Raw genomic sequence first — 13113 nt, 5'->3', positions numbered from 1 at the left:
ATAGTTAAGGAGGTAAATAATGCAACATAATGCAACATTTTCTTGTTTCACACAATTTCTTAATTTCTTCCTTGCATTGGAAAATTTGGTAGGAATTGGAGATTAGAAAAAAAGGTACAGAAATATTTAGAAGCCTTATATACGCTATCTTCTATTGTTTTTGAAACAGATTGCTTCTGCAAAAATATGAATCGACCGGAAATGCAGCATAAATTATTGATCACAACTTAATTGATGATAACTATCAAGTGACATATTTTCAGTACATAATCTTGTATTTTGACGTTTCTCTTATAAAAAATAGCGTTCGTTTCTTGAAATTTTTGCAGCTTATAAGTAGATCAGAAGATTCATAAGTCACTTTTTTCGATAAAAAAAGTCCAGAATACGAGCATTCTAATGAGGAATTTTCAATGAGGCTTAGCTCCTGTCATAAATGATTCCGGTGCAAATTAGTTGCATTCATCATAACTGGGAGCATTGCAAATGTCATTATCGACAAAATCAACGAGTGACTTTTTCGATAACCTCTGCATTATCACCCGAATAGGGGCAAGCAACCCATATTGACCTGTATGTTAATGTTACACCCTGTGCATATGAGATGCGCCGGACGTGCTTATGCCGAATTATTCCGTTTGTTTTCGCTGCGTCGCGCTCATCGATCGGTGCCGCGTCAGCTCTTAAATAAACTTGATCGATTAGCGCTATGCCATAGAATGCACTCGATACAACTCCCCTCGTATCACCGGTGTGTCGTGTCTCTTGCGTTATGTCGACCTGAGAAAAGCGTTGAGAGTAATTTTTCATGCAGGAGAGATCCGATTCTCTCTTTCTGACATTTCTCTCCCTTCAGTCGCGTTTTGCATTAAAATGTCGTTACGCAACATCGGCGTAACATCGGCGGCGTATCATCGACATAGAGAAATATCGGAGCAACCCCAATACCCGCGCGTTCTCGCTCTCGTGTTTGCTCATGTGTCGACAAATAACGCGAATTTTTACATGCCAGTGTTTAATCCGCTTGAAGCTTTGAGCATGATCTAAAAATTCGAATCGCAGCGGGATATTGATGGAACTTAGCGATGAAATAAACGCGCCGGGCACGATCTCTTTTTCTCACTTTTTCATTACACATTTCGATTAACAATCCTTCCGCGCTAATGAAAGCCTTGGAAATCTCAACGAGCACCTATTTACTCCTATACTTCGCGGATCAGGACGTGGAGAACAACAAAGGCAACAATTCCGCGGCGATAAAAGCCTAGCCGGTTCCGCTCTATGTTTCCTACCATTCATTCTGTTTCCCATTACGCGCTCTGTTATCCTTTACAATCCCTAAAACCAAATATTTGTAAAATACAGTGCCCGGTGTGAAAAAATAAAATACTTCGCAACTCTGTTGCCGACAATTTTCAAGCAGACTCCGCTCTTCAGGAAGACTCGCTCGAGCACGTTAACATTTGTCGCATTCATCGCGTTGTATATAATTAATTACACCGGTGGCTAAATATGAAATCGGGTTTCCGGCAGAACTTAACGGGGAATGCTAAGAAGAGCTGCTCTTTCTGTAAAACCGACTGCAGAAATCAACGCGCTAATTACGAATTAACGCTGACTCGAAATAATATTCGAGCAGCAGCTGCCGAATCGATACCTCGACTTCGTTCAGCGATTCTCCGGACGGTTTGCTCGGTTTGCCGGACGTCCGATGGATTTTCCGTGCCGAAATCAGAGGCCATCGGCGAAATTGTGCGGCAAGGCCGCGTTCGTGATTTCGTGGAGCATATGTTAAATCGCGGAAGGACCCGCACGATCGGAACGCGGTGGAACATTTATTTTTCCGCTCGGTTTTGTCCATCGGTGAGTTTGAACGAATCCGAATCGTTCGGTTTTCTCCGAGTATTGCAGCCAGGAATGAAATCGTTCTCCGCTCGCGCTCCCCTCCTCCGCGCTGCCCCGTCTTTGTCTCTTTGCCAAACTATGTTTTATCATCGGTTTTTGCAAACGCTACCTCGTTCTTCTTCGTCCCCCGTTCTGTTTTACCTTTTTCTTCCCCCCCGTCGACTATCTCCTCGTTCACGTTTTTACACCGTGGCATGGCTTAGCAGGGATCCGCCGCGCGTTTTCGATACTGCCGCGTGGAAAAATTTGTATGCCGTTCAATAAATACCGTGCGGTAAACGAGTTTTTACACGTCGGTGGCCGTTTCCGGCACTACGTTCCGCTCGAATCCGAGAAGTCGACCACTGTGTGAGAAGCGTCACGTTTCTCGTTGTATTTCTAAGCAATCTACATTTAAAGTCGATTTAATTCTTAATCCGTGAATATCACTTCGTATGTGCCGCCGTGCAGAAATGAAAACAGGCTAAACTCACGAAGAGCGAGAATCGCGGCGAGGCGCCGCAGGAATTTGCTAATTAAAACGTTATGGAGCTTGAGAAATGCGCAAATAAATGCAATGCTAAAATTCAAATACAGATTCATGCGTTTGTAATGCTAATTCGATAGCAATTACGTCCGATTACGATGATCAATATTTAAATCTTTGCGCGCGTGAAATTACGATTACCGGTAATATCAAGAAATTGGGTTGAAACAACAAACTCGCGCCGTCAAATAATTAAATACTCTGACTTTGTGTAATTCGATAATCGTATTATGCAATTTTGTGCAATAATTCGCGAAAAATGGCGGCGCGCGAGTCGCGCGAAATTTGCGCTGCATTGAACCGCATTAATAATTATTCGCCCTGCATTTTCCGCATTGTCCGGCGCGTGTATTTTTCCCATTGGAAAACCGGCTTCCTTCTCGCGAGAGCGCGCGGCGGACATTTATTTTATTTAAATACTGGCGGACGCGCGGCGGAAACGGGATTTCGCGGAACGTGTTTTCGACGGCACGGTTCGTCGCGTCTCTCTGGCCGCTCGCAGTGGATACGTGAGTGAAATTGTGCCCGGCAAATCATGACGCCGGCAGACAACTCGTCGGCATCGTCGGCGGTCTGATTTTCTTAAACGTCACCGACACCAGCGATGTTCATCCGTATTCCTTTACAATGCTTTCGTCCTTTCTCCACCGTTCTCTCTCTCTCTCTCTCTCACACATACGCGCGCGCGTGCACATGCACACTCGCTTGCTTACCTTTCTCTCTCTCTCTCTCTCTCTCTCTCTCTCTCTCTCTCCCCTCTCCCTCTCCCTCCTTCACCCCTCGCTCATCGCGCAAGACGCAGTGAAACCCGGAGAATAATTAATTTTCGCCGACACCATTGTATTCGCCTTCGCGTAACAAGTGGGCCGCCGTGCCATTTTCAGAGACACCGCGGCGTTTTTCGCACGTATATCTCGCACTATGCGTCGCACCACAGTCTCAGTTTGCGTTTCCTGACCGTGCGCATATACGGATACGTGCGCATACGCGACAAACGCAGCACACGCGTAAGCATGTATATAACACACATGCATATAAGCGCGCGTGCGAGTGTGCGTGCGGGTGGAAAGTTGTAGCATCACGTTTTCAGCCAAGCGCGAGTGCAGTCACGCGTTCACTATGGAATGCGATACGTTCAGTTGCGTCATAAAGAGCCGAGTCACGCGAGCTTTATATATTATTCACGCAGTTACGCCGCCGACCGCCGCATTCGCAATCGCGTATCCTCACCCTCTTTGTTCCCTCTCTCTCTTTCTCTCTTATGCGCGTTTACTCCCACCTTACCCATACACTTCCATACCACTTCGCGTTTCATCCCGTGCGCCCCTCATACACATATATTCTTCTTTTTTTCTCTCCCTCTCTCCCTCTCCCTCTCTAGCTCTCTCTCTCTCTCTCTCTCTCTCTCTCTCTCTCTCTCTCTCTCTCTCTCTCTCTCTCTCTCTCTCTCTCTCTCTCTCTCTCTCTCTCCCTCTCTCTCTCTCTCTCTCTTTTCTCTCTGTCCCTTTCCCGCTCCTCCTACCTTTTTTCTGTGCGCCATATATCCATGGGCTTAATATCTCGCGGGTGAAGCGCGCGATCCGCAAACATCCTCCACCGCATGCCACGTACGAACATGTGCGGCAATTTCATCGGTCCGACAAGATCTGCTTGCGCAATATTTACCGTCGCCATCGCGCAGCCATTCGCGCAATTGTTCCCGTCAAGTGTCATAAAGCTAAATTTTCCCGAGCCGTGTTCTTGGCTGCGAGCGAACGCCGGCCGGCTGAGTTTTGACCTTTTGATGCCCGCCAGGACTTTAATAATTCACCCTGCGCGAGCGATACAGATCTAAGCATTGCTCTTGCAGGCAACACTCTGAAACCGCTGCTGCAGCCATTTATCGCCCGAGTAATATCGCGCACGACTGTTGTATACATTTCGTCACGATTCACGAAACAGCGCAGGCTGAGTCGATCGAGAAAATCTATTAGATCTAATAGTTAATTCTTTCCGATGAAATTTGCACAGCTCAGAGCAAAACTTGAAATTGAAATATTTTTCCACTTTTTCATGGTTTTAAAGTGTTGATACTTAATTTTTCGAAATGACATATAGTTTGGCGTTTGATGCACATAACCTCAAATAATCAGTAATGTTCACGATGGCTATCAACAAAGAGCATATTCAATACGCGACGCATTTCGCACTTTGTTTAAACGAAAACGCTTCGAAAACAGCCAAAATGGTTCGTGCTGCTTATAGCGAAAATGCTGTGACCGATTGCACGTGCCGAAACTGGTTTGAACGTTTTCGAAGTGGTGACTTTGATCTTCACGACTAACCACGCTCCGGTGAGCCAAAAAATTTGAAGACGAGGAGTTGCAAAATCTACATAACGAAAATATGGCACAAACACAAGAATTTGCAGAAAAACTGGGAATAAGCCAGGAAGGCTATTTGCTATCGTTTACATCGTGTGATGTAACACGAAAATAGTAAAAGATACAGAAAGAAGGGAAGTGGGTTCCACACGAGCTAACCATTGACAATAAACATGGCCGATTAAAATCACTTGCTCGCCAGACAACAACAACAAAATTTTGCACAAAATTGTAACTAGTGACGAAAAATGGATTATGTATGAAAATCCTAAACGCAAAAAAACATAGGTAGACTCTGGTCAATCGACCACGTCGATAGCAAAACCCAAACGTTTCGGAAAAAAAATTCTCTGTAGGATAAGTCCGGGATAGATGGGCATAGGGGATAGATGGTCAATTATTATAATTTTGTTAATATATGCTAGGCGTCAGCGCTGATCGGTCAGTTGTAAATTGAATGTACCATGAGTAAGTGTGTTTCATCCTGATGCCCAGAAACATTGTTATTGTGAGTAAATAAATGTTTTATGTTTCTAGTAACATCCACAATGTTTCACACGTCAGAAAAATACCTTGTGAATACGGTTTATTTTGAGTTATAACATTAGACCTGGGCTTAAATGACCAAAGGAATATCGTATTTTTATATTTAATCCCGAAATTCGTCACCGAGACTACGTTTCACGCGGTATACGCATTTTTACGCAAACTCTCCAAACGGGGATAAATGGTCCATTTTTTTCAGGGTTAGATGAGCAGCCTACTTAGTGAGAAATAGCAAGCAATGGACATCGGATCAACATTTTCTAGATACACATATATATAGGTGTATATATATATATATATATATAATCTATTCGACCGTCATTCTTCCCTGGTATCTAATATTAAATGTCAAACTTGTCAACACCGATCGGTCAACCAGAGTTGGGTGTACCACGAATAGGTGTGTTTCTTCCTGTTACACAAAAACATTGTTACTATGAGTAAATAAATGTTTTATGTTTCTATTAACCTCTAAAATGTTTCACACGTCGGAATAATACCTTGCAAATACAGTTTATTTTGAGTTACAACATTAGATCTAGGCTTAATGATTAATGATGGAATTCGGCAACTGCCCAATAAATAGCGTCATCAATAATAACGGAAAATGTTACACTGATTAATCTTGTTCTATTGATTTTTAAATAAAGATTGAACATTGTCGAAAATCGGAAAGAATTAACTGCTATTAGACCTTATACATACGCGATTTCAATCACTCGTAAAATAATGAATATTTCAAACCTAACACTTTTACGTGTTGCAACATGTACGTAACTTCAATCCACCAATGACTGTTGTCTCTAAAGAATATTTCTCGATGTGTGTAATAATTTATCGGAATTTTCCCGAAATAAATCCCGACCTCCAAAATAACGAGAATACTAAATGTTAGACTTAGTTTCCGGATTGAAGTCACGTATCTTTGTGGATTTGTTTCTAACAGCTCGTACACATTTCAATTGACTCTCTCAAGAGAAGGAGTAACTGTATACTTTATACTTGTATAAATTGATACATTGACAGCCGAGGCTTGCTGCACGTACGTAGAATAATATATATAGACGGCGATATTCAATCGATACCGGGAAATATTATTTGCCCGCAAAAATTGTTGAACCGAACGAAACATGAAAATTTCGATTACAAACTTCCAAAACGTAATTTTGGAGCCCCGTAATCTACAACTGGACAACATCAATTTGCAATGAGCGTAATTTTACTTTACCACACGCGCACGCAATTGCACACCGAAAAAATCGTATTCTTAATTTTAGAAAAATTCCCTCTAAAGCTTTCTTCTAATCGAATATTGTAAAAAGTTCAGAATATTCCCCTCTAAAAATCTTTTATTTAGAATAACATCTAAAATAAAGAAAATATTCTAAAATATATATATATATTTCGTCGCTAGTTGATGACGAACGACACTCACGCTCGCGCATGCGTAAACTATAGTCTACGCAGCTTTTATTGCGTTGCCGTATCGTGTCCTGAACGTGTCCTGAACGTGTTTCGAAGGAAGTTTAATCTAGTGATGTAGTGCTGAAACATGGAAGAAGTAAAAAAGTGGCTGCTTGAACATAATTTATCGGAATTAGTCTGCCGTTTTGAAAGTAAGTACGAATTATTGAAAAAGTATATGAGTATTACATAACCTAGACTGAAATGATTCGTCAAAATAATAGCGAAACAACGTTGAAACGATGTCGATGTTGTTTCGACAAACCGTTTCTGACTGAGAAATACTGATGCACACTCAAACCTCGTCGACAGTCTATCCAACAGCCGAGCATGTGTCACCACGTGAATACAACGTGCATTCCATGTGGATTCGACGTACGTTTTTATGAGGTTACTATTATTTATCCATATTAGAGGGATATTCTAACTCTTATTAGAATATCTCATTAGAATATTTTCTTATACTTATATTAGAGGGAAATCCTCTCTTTTTTATAATATATACTTGGCGCGTATTTTAGTGGCAAATACTCTATACTTTAGTTACTTTTCTATAATGTAGAATACAATTTTTTCGGTGCACTAATATACTCTAAATACTTCAATACCAATGCTTGAACTCGCATGCTGAACGAAGCAAATATAACGCGAATGCAGAGGCCGATCCATGTTAAAACACATTTATATCTTATGCTGTCTGTACATAATTAATCCGTAATTTCGTAACATCAACAACTTTATTTCTACTGCAAATCCATATATTAGACTGATCGAAATACCAATTAAACTTGGAATATGCGCAATTCACGGGCGATTATATTGAATGTTCCTGTTTTACACCAAAACAAAAGTAATTTCAGAACAAGCGGAATCACTTAAATTTTAGAGGATATTATTTTTATATATGGCCTCAAAAGGATTCCTTTAAAATTAGAGTTAAAGTTAAAATTATATGTTATTATATGTATAATGCAAACTTTATTAATTTTAATATAAATTTTCTCTTATACACAGATTATTTAATCTTTTTTTAAGAGGATTATTTATTCTTACTTTATCCTTACTGATTATACGTTCCTTTATAGGAAAAAGAGAGAAAATTATTATAAAACTGTTCAAAAAAAATTCTAATTAATCTTTTTTGACTTTCTGCTGAAAAAATAGGAAAAAACATAAATTTATAATTTTAAGTGCTCTGAATGGCATTTAATGTAGTGTGCAACGTGATAAATGAATATATGTATATATTTACGCTGAAATATGGGCCAATATGTCTTTAAGTCTCCAAAAATTCTTGGACTTCGTTCATGACGACCAGGAAAAACAACATAACATAAATGAATAACGATCTCTCTTCTTTTTTCCTTTACTCTAGACGTTGTCCATAATATAATGTGACGTTGATCGTCATACATCCAAAAAAAACCTAATTTCAGAAACAAGCGGAATCATCTAAATTTTAGAGAATTTTATTCTTATATATGGCCTCAAGAAGATTCCTTTAAGATTAAGAAGAAAATATTATAAACACATTATTCTTATAATTAGAAGGATTATATGTTATATATACAGGGTGCACGATTTATCTGAAGACATTGAAATATCTCGAGAACTATGCATTGGATAAAAAAAGTGATTAATGAAAGTTGTTAGTCTCGAAGGGGGACATCCAATGATACCAAACTCGACCTCCCACCCCACCCCCTGGGGGTGGGGGTTGGGGGCAACTTTGAAATCTTAAATGGAAACCCCCATTTTTATTGCAGATACGGATTCTACGCCACAAAATACATAAATTTTGTCCGAAATTCTATTTTTTATTCGTGATAGATGGCGCTGTAATCGCAAAAAATTATATTTTCCGCAATTCTCCAGAAATGATAATTGGATTGAGAAATAAAAAATACCTGTTCAATATTTTTAAAGAACATAATAAAAGTTATTCCCCCCCTCCTCTCGGGTGGGTGGTAACGTTCAAATCTCAAATGGGAACCCGAATCGAAGAGGGAACTGCTCGACGCGCCACTGTGGGTGTATGGCGAACTACGGCTTATTATAAAAGGCTTATTATCCCGCAGATATGCTTCTATCCTGTGTACAGTCATTTGGAAAAAGGATCAATAAGTATATTGAAGTTGAAGGTAAAAATTTCGAACACTTACTCTAATTAATTGAACAGTGAGAGGCAAGGGGACTCACATTAAAAAAGCACCTCGATCTGTGAGAGGCAAGGGGACTCACATTAAAAAAGCACCCGAACGGAACATAAAACTACTACGTCCTCGTCGTTGTTCCTGTGTAACGCTAAAAGTAGTTTCTCGGAAAAATTCAACGCTATCTATCACGAATGAAAAAAATTGTTTCAATAAAAATTTCACGTACCATCTAATTCTGCAATGAAAAATGTGAGTCCCCATTTGAGATTTGAACGTTATCACCCACCCTACCCCGAGAGGAAGGGGGGGAATAACTTTTATTATGTTCATTAAAAATATTGAATAGGTATTTTTTATTTCTCAATCCAATGATCATTTCTGGAGAATTGCGGAAAATATAATTTTTTGCGATTACAGCGCCATCTATCACGAATAAAAAAAAAGTTTCGGACAAAATTTACGTATTTTGTGGCGTAGAATCCGTATCTGCAATAAAAAATGGGGGTTTCCATTTAAGATTTCAAAGTTGCCCCCAACCCCCACCCCCAGGGGGTGGGGTGGGAGGTCGAGTTTGGTCATTGGATGTCCCCCTTCGAGACTAACAACTTTCATTGACCACTTTTTTTTATTCAATGCATAGTTCTCGAGATATTTCAGTGTCTTCAGATAAATCGTGCACCCTGTATAATGCAAATCTTATTGATTTTAATATATATTTCCTCTTATATACAGATTATTTAATCTTTTTTTAAGAGAATTATTATTTATTCTTACTGTACTTTATTCTTACTAGTTATACTAATTAATTTCAAAAAAATTGTTATAGTATACAGCGAAAAATAATATACAGGGTGGCCACATAACTCTTAACAGCTGAATATTTCGGAAACTATTTGTCAAATCAAAAAGTTGTTCATGAGAAAGTTTTATGTATTCGAGGGGCCTTTCTAACTATTATAATACATAAATATTAAGTTCTACATAAATATTAAACTTACTGATTTTTGGAAATTTCAAAATCATCAAATTAACAAAAATCAGGGCGCTATTGTAACAATATTTTTGAGACTAAATAAAACAAGAAAGTCTAGTACCACTTTTTCTTCCGACAAATAATTAGCGAGATATCGTAAGTTAAATATTGAAAAAAAAGTTATCAAGTTTTCCTCAAATATCTCAAAAAATATTAGATAAATAAAAAAATGTTTTAGACAAAATTAACTTGTTTTTTATCGTAGAACCTAACTATCTAACATTTTATAGGGGGTCTCGTTTGAAATTGCGAAGTTACTCCCTGCCCCCCTTTAAGGGGGTAAGGAGTAACTTAATATTTATGTAGTTATAAAGGCCCTTCGAATACATAAAACTTTCTCATGAACAACTTTTTAATTAGACAAATAGTTTCCGAAATATTTAGCTGTTAAGAGTTATGTGGGCCACCCAGCTGTATAAATAAATGTACTTCTGGCTCCAGTTCTACAATAAGTAAGCACGAATGAAATAAGATCATCATAACAAATAAATTTCCAATCAGTTCTGTTATGGACTTCATAGCTATAAAGATGTTCATCATAACCGATTGTATGAAACATAATTAAAAGAAAGAATATATTATTCAACTGCTTGTAATAGATTATAAACTGTATTTGACCAGATATAGGCAAATTATCTTCGTTACAACAACGCATATACTTTTTTTAAAAAGTGTTCCAAATATTCTGACCATGAGCGTATGATTATTTTTTTGTTCATGTCTGTAGGTAGAGCATGACTGAACAAAAAAACCGACATTCAAATAAACATACAGTCTGTTCAACAAGAAAGTGTGGGTGATATTTTTGTAGAAAATCATAGTAGCACCATCTATCTTATACCGTTTGAATCTTGAAACTAACTTTTTGTGCGCAGTTTACATCAAAAAGTTGCGTTGGGTAGTCGTTAAAAGTAAACATTATTTTTAAAAATGAGTGTAAAATATTTGAAGCGTTAGGAGGCGGTGTTTCTTATTAACCATTCTAAAGGAGAATTTGTGTATGTTCTTGTTAACGACGTTCTCACAAGAAGGACATTAGTCGAGTCGAAACGAAGGTATATATCAATGCCACTCCAAGGCAAAGTTCGGCAAATCACATAGCGGTGACTTTTTAACCGGAAGTCTCTCTCAGCGCACCGCATCCGCCCTCGCAGTGCTGGTGACCTGCACCTACACGGCTCGTACATTGCGGCCGCCGACTTCGCTGCTCGGACAAGTGTGGCTTGTGTGCAATATTTACGACGGTGCCGGCACTCTGCGACGATTGCCTCGCCTCCTTTTGAACGTCGAGATGCATCTTGTCTCTCGCGTTAGCTGGCTCGCGGACGTCCCGCACCGGTTGTTCCGGTCGAGATGCGAAAGCGGGAACCGGAGGGCGGCGTTACCGAGCCGGAAGCAGACCAGGGGAGAAAATACGATCAGCGACCGCTACTTATTCGCTGACGATATATTCGACTATTTGGCCGCGCAGCTCTAACGCGTCCGCTTACGTTTACGCGATCTTCTGTCCCAGGGGAGAGGTAGCTGCTCGCCGCTCTTTCTTGTTTTCGCCGCTTATTGACCAAGTTTTCAGACAGCAGCGTCGTATCAGGGGCGCCTTCGAGTTCACGAAGTTCGTCGTCGTTTGCAAAGTAAATCGCGCGAGCGCGTTTGAAAGATCCCCCGCTCTTGGCTGCATTGTGTGCGCCTCTCTCCCGCTCCCTTTTCTATCCCACGTCTTCGTCTATCTCGTCCCTCTCGTCGTTTACCCGAGATTTCTCATAATAATCTCGCGTATCGTGAAACAGAATGGTATTTCCCAGGTAGGAAAAACTTTTTGCATAGCCGTGTAGAAACGGTTTCGGGATCTCTTAATATGTAAAAAGGAAGGAAAAGAGAAGAGGACAAACTGATCGAAGAGTAAAAACAATTCAATTTTCATTGGATCGTTCTTTTTCTATCCTGCTTTCGATTCGTTACTTATGCATGCTCAATTAGCTCCGTGCGGAGCGTTGTGTTTCGGAAAGTGCGCTTCCAAAATTTGCAGAGAAGAAATATATTTTCCTCGATATCGTCAGATCATATTTGTCAATCTGCATTTGGATGGAAATGAGACGACGAGGGCAGAGATAAAAAAGACGTAGGTACCTTTTAAATCAAGCCGCACAAAAATATTTATGGACTTAGAAACCCCTCTTTCTCGCGTACGATTTGTCCTCCTGTGCGATATAAAATACGTTAGATATAAAATCCGGACGAATAATGCAATCTTGATGCTCGGCAATGCGAGTTCTTACATTGCGAATAATCTCGATGTAGGAAACGTCTTTGGAAGAGAAAATAACAAATGTACAAAACGTCTTTCGCGAACGAATAAGTGCAAGACAAATGAAATTTCGAGTATGCCAGATATCAACTGTTAACCCCTTTGCGTTAGAAAATGTGTTCGTTTCGCTTGACTACTATCGGAGGATTTTCTTAATCGCAATTTGTTACTGAAGATATCAAGTCACAAAAGTCATTTGTTTTTATCGGGGCTACACATTATATCTGAAGCTTCGTTTCTTCGAAATTTCAAAAGGTGAAATTCTTGATGCCATTATATGGGGATAATGAAATTTCGAAGTGTAAATAATTAAACATTCGAATGTACAGAACTTGGAAGACTCGAAAGTATGAATGTTCTTCAACGAGAATCTTGTTACATTTCGAAAAATTATTTCTATTCAGAACTTTGAATTTCAGAATTTCTAACACTCTGAATAGAATTCTAAACTTCGAAGTTTCGCAATCGAGTTTTTTTTCATTCGTTTTATTGTTTGACGTCAATCTAAATAAAAGCAAATCAATCAACGGACATATTTTAAAAATCTGATCAAGTGATTTAATCGCCTCTTGAGATCCGAGAAAGAATATCGGCTTGAAGAATATCGGAATCGATTACACGATGTTTACGACTCATTTCGAGAACGAATTGCAACATAGATAATCGGTGAGCGAGACGCAAAACACGGCTGACATCCCTGTTTTTCCGTTCATCGAGGCTCGCGACGACCATTCCGCTCACGTCGCTTACATCACTTACATCACTCTCGTCTCGCCAGGGACGCGAACGTCGAGTCAGACCCAATTTCATTCGCG

The 13113-nt window shown here is 39.5% G+C and overlaps 1 protein-coding gene across 2 annotated transcripts in view; it reads right to left on the bottom strand.

Annotated features, from left to right (window-relative positions):
• Tmtc2 (Transmembrane O-mannosyltransferase targeting cadherins 2) overlaps nt 1-13113 on the bottom strand; it is a 520379-nt gene that overhangs the window by 175384 nt on the left and 331882 nt on the right. The gene's annotated exons all lie outside the window — the stretch shown is intronic.

Source organism: Harpegnathos saltator, unplaced genomic scaffold (assembly GCF_003227715.2).
Source record: "Harpegnathos saltator strain DR-91 unplaced genomic scaffold, Hsal_v8.6 scaffold166, whole genome shotgun sequence".
NCBI classification, from domain to species: Eukaryota; Metazoa; Arthropoda; class Insecta; order Hymenoptera; family Formicidae; genus Harpegnathos; species Harpegnathos saltator.
Note: the sequence above shows the minus strand (reverse complement) of the source record. Positions and strands in the feature narration are given on the sequence as shown.